At 44.0% G+C, this 8,231-nt stretch overlaps 1 pseudogene; it reads left to right on the top strand.

Annotated features, from left to right (window-relative positions):
* The first annotated feature begins 5,967 nt into the window (after positions 1–5,967).
* Positions 5,968–6,421, top strand: LOC106735078 (60S ribosomal protein L22 pseudogene; annotated as a pseudogene).
* The last annotated feature ends 1,810 nt before the right edge of the window (positions 6,422–8,231 follow it).

The following is an 8,231-nucleotide window of genomic DNA, read 5'->3' as shown; positions in this document are numbered from 1 at the left end:
CAGGTCCGGGACTCGAACTGCGGTCACCTACATGGGAGTCCAGCAACATAGCCATTACACCACCTGCTGGTCCCTGCTGTGTTATGCATTCTAATTCCACTCTAACTTTGGAGACTTTGGACTTGCTTGTTTGTTTGTTTGTTTTCAATTGCCACAGGGCACATGCAATCACCAGAGAAGAGAGCAGGAAACAGCACCCCACAATGATGTGCGGGCATACTAGAATTCTTTTTCCTCTATGTCTCCACCCCACCAAGAATTGGGGCACACACACATGTACTTGGAGTTATCTTTCAAGCCACCAGGAAGGGGATTTGAACCTCAGTCTGTCATTTGGGATCCAGCTCCCAGGGAACAATGCTTAACCATTGGGCTACAGGGCCGGCCTTCCTCTATAACATTGCCAGAGTTTCCTAAGCAGTACTGTATCATATGCATCAAAAATACAGCTTTCCAGAACCAAAGACAAAGGGAATAAATCCTAATGTGACCCAAAGCATGAGAATGAAGGATAGGAATCCCCAAACTCAGCAAACTTGCCAGAGAGCTGAGAGTAAGGGTAGCTGGTAGACCTCTTCAGACCGCATAGAAAGCGTTTGGAATGTTTATGACTCGCAGGAATAGAGAGCCACCAAACATTCTGCAGGAAAGGGGAAACCCAGTGAGAACTGTGCTCCAAGATCAGGGCAACAAATGCTTCCTGGGGTGTGCTAGGCACAGGGTGAGCAGCAGAGAGTGGACAGAGAAGAAGACGGAGTTCTCCTCCTCCAAGAACAACTAACCCCCACAAGAAGCATTGTGACTAAAAGCAACTTAGGAGGGGCCAGCAGGTGGCGTGGTGGTTAAGGGCGCTGAACTCCCACATGGTCAACGCAGTTTGAGCCCCGGACCTAGTGGCTTACTTTCTCACTTTCCCTCTCTCTCTGTCTTTCTCTGGTCAAATTAAAATAATAATAATGATGATGATGAATAAAGTTGAATAAAATAATTCTAAGAAAGAAAGAAGGGAGGGAAGGAGGGAAGGAGGGAAGGAGGGAGGGCAGGAGGGAGGGAGGAAGGAAGGAAGGAAGGAAGGCAGGCAGGCAGGCAGGCAGGCAGGCAGGCAGGCAGGCAGGCAGGCAGGCAGGCAGGCAGGCAGGCAGGCAGGCTTATTGGAAGAGGTGGACCAGAATGAAGAGCTGATGACAAACAAGAGTGAGCCAGTAAAGGGAGAGGGTGCTGCGGGGGCATTTATAGCAACTGAACGTCTTTGGAGAGGAGGGGCAGCAAGTGTGGGTGGGGTGGGGGTGCTAACCCCCCCCCCATCTGACCCCACTCCAAGATCCCCTCTGCACATTTCTTCACTTTGCTCTGTGTCCCAGGAAGGTAATCTCTAGACTACATCAGTGATTACCTTGTCCCTGGACTCAGGTAGAGTTCAGCCTATGGAAGAACTGGCAGGAGACACAAAGAGAAGAGGAAGTGCAAAGTTGGAGTATTAATGCCATGTCTACTTCTCTCTCCCTCCCTTTGACCCTATTACTAATCCCAAATAATGCTGCCAAGCTTTCTGGTCTCCCTAAGCCCCACCTGCCCTTTGTAATAGTCCTTTATTACATACCTCCAAACGGGGACCAGCAGATGGTGTAATAGTTATGTCGCTGGACTCCCATGTAGTTGACCACGGTTTGAATCCCGGACCTGGTAGCTTAAAACTCACACCAGGTAGGTGTGTGCACATGCCCAAAATCCCAAGAGAGAATGGAGGAGAAGGGATTGTGACATGGCCATCCTCTCTGAGGAGTGATTTCTCGCTTTCTGTCTTTCTCTCTCTGTCTCTCTGGTGAGCGCACATACTCTATAGCAAAAATCTCTCTAAAAAACATAAATAAATAATTTTTTTATCCAAATGTACACTAAGTGTCCTGCTGGGACCATGACCAATACAATAGGTAGGAGGATGTTTTTCATTATTCAAATACAACATCAGAATCACTTAAACTAGAGGAGGAGGTTTCTTTATTAATATTACTCAGAATGAACAACATTCTATAGTTAGCAAAGCCCTTTCTTGGGCATGGACGTCCTCAGAGCTCACAACTACCCCCTGTGCATCAGGCAGGTCAAAGGCCACTCTTTCTGCCGCATAGATGTGGCAGCAGAGGCTAAGAGAGTATGTAGCCACTGGGCCAAGAGGTAGAGCTGGTCAGCGAGAGAGCAGAGCCAGGGCCAATGGCCTGTTTTTTTTGTTTTGTTTTTTAACTAATCCAGTCCCTTTCTGCCAGTGCAACTCCAAATAGGCCTGGAATGGTGAATGAAATTTAAGAAGTCTTTTGTACACACTCACACACATACACACACACATACACCCCTTCAACGAGAATCAGTGATTCATTCAACAAACATTTATTGAGTTCTGACTGGGTTTACAGACCTGCATTGCAAGCTAACAGACGAAAAAGATTAGATACGGAGAGAAGGAGAATGAGTCAGAGGAAGGGGTGGCAGCACAAGTTGGTGGACAGAGGGCACTGCCACAGTTGGCAGCCCTGGCTCCCCGGCTCCCAGGCCTGGTCTCTGAGTTCTCTCACCAACTGAACTCAGAAAGTCTGGAGAAGTCAACCACTTTCAGATTCAGACAAAGTAGTCACAAGGTGATTTCAGATGCAACTACAAGGCTGAAATCCCTTCAACAGTTCTTAACTCCTTGGCACCCAAGACTTTATCACTTGATGCTTACTCTTCAGTCCTTTTTTTTTTTTTTTTTTTTTAAGTTTTGCTATAAGGCAGTGAGACAGAGACAAAGAGGGAGAGGGAGAAATCACCTCACAGGGGAACAGCCACAATCCCTCCTCCTCCATTCTCCTCTCGAGATTTTGGACATATGTTTGCACACACATGCACTGAGTCTGGTATGCAAACCTCTAAGTTGGCCAAGTGATATCCAGCCGCCATAACCACCACACCACCAGCTGATCCTCTCTCCAGTCTTGATCGCTGGAAGTTCTATGCCTCTCACCCTGCTACACTAAATTAGGAGCTACCTACATTTCCCCAGAAGTCGAACTTTCTCTTCGACTTCATGACTTTACACTAATCATTTCCTAGGCCCACTGCTCACTCTACTTTTTACTTTTTTTTCAAATGGAAAATGCTTAATTAATCTTTGAGATTCCATTTGGGCTAGCTTTTGTACCCTCAGTATAATATCAGCCACAGAAAAAACCCTCAACTTGTTAAAATTAATTATTCGATATATTAAGTAATAATAATAAATAGCTGGGATCAGCAGGTGATGTAATGGCTATGTTGCTGGACTCCCATGTAGTTGACCAAGGTTTGAGTCCCGGAATCAGTGGCTTAAACTCACGCCGGGTGCATATGCGTGTGTGCCCAAGATCCCGAGAGAAGAATGGAGGAGAAGGGATTGTGGCGTGGCCATCCCCCACGTGTGTGTGAGTGTGTGTGTGTGTGTGTGTGTGATTTCTTGCTTTCTGTCTCTCTGTCTCTTTCTGGCAAGCACACACATCCTATAGCAAAAACCTCTCCAAAATAATAGTAATAATAATAATAATAAATAGCTAGCAGGTAGTGAGTCTATTCTATGCCTATGTGATAATAATACAAACATCAGATAAGCTTATGGGAAACTAAAACCTTGAACATGGCTGAAGAGGAATGGTTGCATGAATGAATGGACAGACAGATAAATGGATAGAAGGATGGGTGGGTGAATGAATTAATGAATTAAGGATGAATGAGTGACAGTTGGAAGGATAGGTGGTTTCAGGAATGGACAGTTGGATGGACAGGTTGACTTGCATTGACAAAAGGGATTTGGAGACCCAGTCTCAAGGTGGTGAGAAAAGGCAGGAACCCAGCTGTTGAGATACGGTCTTTAGAGCTTGGTCTTAAAGAAGCATTAGGAATCTCACTAGCAAATATAGTCTGTCATAGCTAAGTAACTATTTGAACAAAGCCCTCTTGAAATTCTTTTGTTTTTTTTTGGGGGGGGGTGAGAATTTTGCTATAGGGCACATGTGCTTCCTGGAGAGACAGAGAGAAACAGAAAGTGAGAAATCACCCCCAGGGAGAGGGGGCAGATGGCCATGCTAAAGTCCCTTCTCCATTCTCCTCTTGGGATTTTGGTCACACACATCCATGTGCCCAGTGTGAGTTTTAAGCCACCAGGTCTGGGACTCGAACCGCAGTTGACTACGTGGGATTCCAGTGACATAACTATTACACCATCCACTGGTCCCAGCCCTCATTGAATTCTAACCTGCTCTTCCAGGTGAAAGCCCAAGGATAGTGTCAGCCATGAATGTTTGTAGCTGATGACTGATAAGCCTTAACTTGATGGAAGCCCATTGGAGTTAGGTCAAAATATAGAACCTTTAGGCCTATGGGAACTAATGAAAGTATCTCCATTTGTGATTCCTATGACAAGACAACAATGAAGAAATAGGGTGGACAGAGAAAGGAGTGCATGAACCACTGCTAAAACAAGGAGGACACTTTCTTCTCAGTGTCAGAGCTCAAAAGTGCAATTCTGTACACACACTTGCCCTAAATCAGCCGGCTTCCCCGTGGCGTACCTCAGCACATTACCTCTACAATGGACTTTCTTGGATCCCAAAGTGTTCTGGCAACTGTGTCCCAGATTGCACCACTCCTTGGAAACCCATGGTCCCCTCCCCTGGCCCACAGTCCTCCTTGTTCCCCTCCTCACAAAGAGGGTACTCAGTGGCTCAACAAGTCTGTGCCTTCTAGAACATCCAGAGGGCTGGAGAGAGAGCTCCCTGCCAACCAGATCCCTGCTGTTTGGCCCAGGAAAAGCACCATTGGTGAGTTATTATTAGGGTAGGGCTGGGTTTCCTTTGGAGCCAAAGATGAAGAATCAGCAAGAGTCTGCTTTCTGTGGCAGCCAGCACTTAAAGGAGATTCTTTTTTTTTTTTTTTTTTTTTATAAGTACAAGACTGACTTTTCTTTTCATGTTAAGGAGGAAGAGAATTCAGAGCTGGCAAAGGAAAACAGCGAGGTTTCAGAAGTACTTTAGCATTGATGAAGCCCTTTCACATAGTTTCTGTTTTGATCTGCACAAGAGCCTTCTAAGGAGGCACTCTACTTTGACTGCACAATAGAATCACCTGGAGAGTTTTTAGAATTCCTGATTTCTAAAGCCAGACCCCAGAACAATTACCTAAGAATGATGGGGATGAGGTGGGTTCAAACATCAGGTAATTCCAATGGCAGCTGGGTAAGAACAAGTCACTCCATGGTATTAGCTCCATTTTGCCAAGGAATGAAGGGGAATGGAGGGAAGAATAAATGAATCCCAGATCTCAAGCCTGTGGAGGCAAATTTCAAAATTAGGTCCTCTGTTCATATTCCATGTTTCTACAGATGCAGCTCATGAGGCCATGTGATAAAAAGTACCTATGGCCAGCGCATAGCATGGTGGTTAAGGGGATCGAATCCTACATGACCAACAGTGTGGTTCAAGTCCCAGACCAGTGACTCAAGAAACATGCATGCCCAAAATCCCAAAAGGAAAAAAGAAATAGAGAAGAGACTGCAGTGTGACCACTCCCCGATGGGGGTGATTTCTTGCTTTCCTTCTCTCTTTTCCTATATCTCCTTAGCAGGTGCAAACACCCTCTGCCAAATTAAAAATAAAAAATGATGGAACCAGCCAAAGACATAATGGTTATGTCACTGGACTCCCATGTAGTCGATCATTGTTTGAGTTCTGGACCCAGCAGCTTAAAACTCACACTGGGCGCGTGTGCATGTGTGCCCAAAATCCCAAGAGGAAAATGGAGGAGAAAAGATTGCAGCATGGCCATCCTCCCTGGGGAGGGGGGAGTGGGAGGGGTGATTTCTCACTTTCATTCTCTCTCTGGTGAGTACACACACCCTATAGCAAAAATCTCTCTTAGAAAAATATATAAATAAAAAAGGGGCTTTCTGCCTCCGCTGCTGCCATGGCGCCTATGAAACAGCTTGTGGCAAGGGGGGACAAAAAAAAAAAAAAAAAAAAAAGAAGCAGGTCCTGAAGTTTACCCTTGAGTACCCCCACCCTGTAGAAGATGGAATCAAGGATGCTGCCAATTTTGAGCAGTTTCTCCAAGAGAGAATCAAGTGAATGGAAAAGCTGGGAATCTTGGTGGAGGGGTTGTAACCATTGAAAGGAGCAAGAGCAAGGTCACTGTAACTTCTGAGGTGACTTTTTCCAAAAGGTATTTGAAATATCTCACCAAAATATTTTTGAAGAAGAATAATCTATGTGATTGATTGCACGTGGTTGCTAACAGCCAAGAGAGTTACAAATTACGTTACTTCCAGATTAACCAGGATGAAGAAGAGGAGGAAGATGAGGATTAAAGCTCATTTATCTGGAATATTTTGTATGAGTTCTTGAATAAAACTTGGGAACTAAAAAAATAACAAAATAAAAAATGGTACCTAGTATAATTTATCTCATTTTACATGTGAACACTCCAGAATGTTCTTTACATATGCATTTCATATTCCACATAATGCTTAAGAAATTATTGTTGTTATCTTCAATTTATAGACAGAGAAACATGCACAGAGAGTTTCAGGCCCTAAACTAGTATCACACAGTAGATGGTGAAGCTGCCATTCCAACTTGGCCATCTAACACAATACGCAACTCTCTCAATCCCTACATGGAAGAGAATCACAACATTTCATTGTTCATCAGCCATGTGTGTTGGTGTGGTAAGCAAGAGGTAGTGTCGTGCGGTAGGTACAAAGCACATCACTGGGACCAGATTCTGACTCTGCCATTTACTCGCCTGACTTGAGCAAGGTACTAACCTCGAGCAAGGTACTAACCTCTGTGTCTCAATTTCCTCCTGTGTAAAATGGGGATGATATGAACGTATCACAATTAAAAAATATGCTACATGTGAAATATATGAAACAGTGTCTGGCACATAGTAAATATTAAGAATGTTAAGCTATTGGGGCAAGTGGGTGGCGTAGTGGTTATGGCACTGGATTCCCACATGGCCAGCCATGGTTTGAGTCCCAGTCTCAGCGAATTAAAAATCATGCCAGGCGTGTGTACATGCATGCCTAAAATCCCAAGAGGAGACTGGAAGAGAAGGGACTGCAGCAAGGCCATCCCTTCTAGGGAGTGACTTCTCATTTTCCCTCTCACTGTCTTCCTCTGTCTCTGTCTACTCACACTAAGGAACTCTTGATGGTTCCATATTTGTATCATGTTCTTTCATTTTACAACACTTTGGTGCATGTTCTTCGTTCAACACAGAATGCCTTTCTTCTCTTTCCTTCCTGGACACTTACTCATTCTTCAAGATTCAGACTGAGTTCCTTCCTTTGAGAAGTCTTCTGCTCAGGTGGGTATACAGAGCTTCTCCCTTTTGATTCTGAAGACACTTGTGACAACCCCACGCTGTGGCACTAAGTTACTCATTTACCTCGCTGTATTGCCCACTGGACTGACTGACTCACCTTTGCATCCATAGCATAACCTCTCTCTCTCTACTGGCATAGGGTGCCCAATAATGGTTGTCAAGTGATTATTTATGGATAGAGGAAGAACGGTTTCCATACAGAAATCCACCCTTGATCAAGTACAAGATTCCAGGTATGTTTTACCTCTATCTTTTAAAGTATTTGCCAAGTTCTTCAAATAAATCAATTATTTCAAAAGTATGGCAAATTATGAAAGTTCTACTGAAATCTTTAAAATCTGGGCTGTAGGATTACACACAAGTCTTTATACAAACTTGTAACTCTTCGATTTCATGGTCTCTAGGTGCAAGTTATTATCATTTCTGTGACTATTTGCCTATAGCTTAAAACTCGATGTTTTAAGGAGTTGTCCTTTAGTATCCAAACAAAGCCACCATAATGATACATTATACACAATGAATCATAAAAATAATCATAATAGATATAGGCTGTGGTTATCAAATACCATTAAAGTCACAGAATGGACTTGCCGGTGGTTATCAAAAACCATTAAAGTTCAGGGGACCAGCAGGTGGTGTGGTGGTTAAGGCTCTGGATACACCCACATGACTGACCATGGTTCAAGTCCCAGACCTGGTGGCTTGCTCGCTCTCTTTTCTCTCTCTCTCTCTCTCTCTCTCTCACCCCCATGTGTGTCTCTCTCTGGTCAAATTAAAATAAGAATGAATGAATAAATAAAATTAAATAAATAATTTTAAAAAATTAAAGTCACAGAGTGGAA

This window comes from Tupaia chinensis, unplaced genomic scaffold (assembly GCF_000334495.1).
Source record: "Tupaia chinensis unplaced genomic scaffold, TupChi_1.0 Scaffold000291_1, whole genome shotgun sequence".
In the NCBI taxonomy this organism is placed as follows: Eukaryota; Metazoa; Chordata; class Mammalia; order Scandentia; family Tupaiidae; genus Tupaia; species Tupaia belangeri.
The sequence above is the reverse complement of the archived record's forward strand: the minus strand, read 5'-3'. Positions and strand labels throughout refer to the sequence as shown.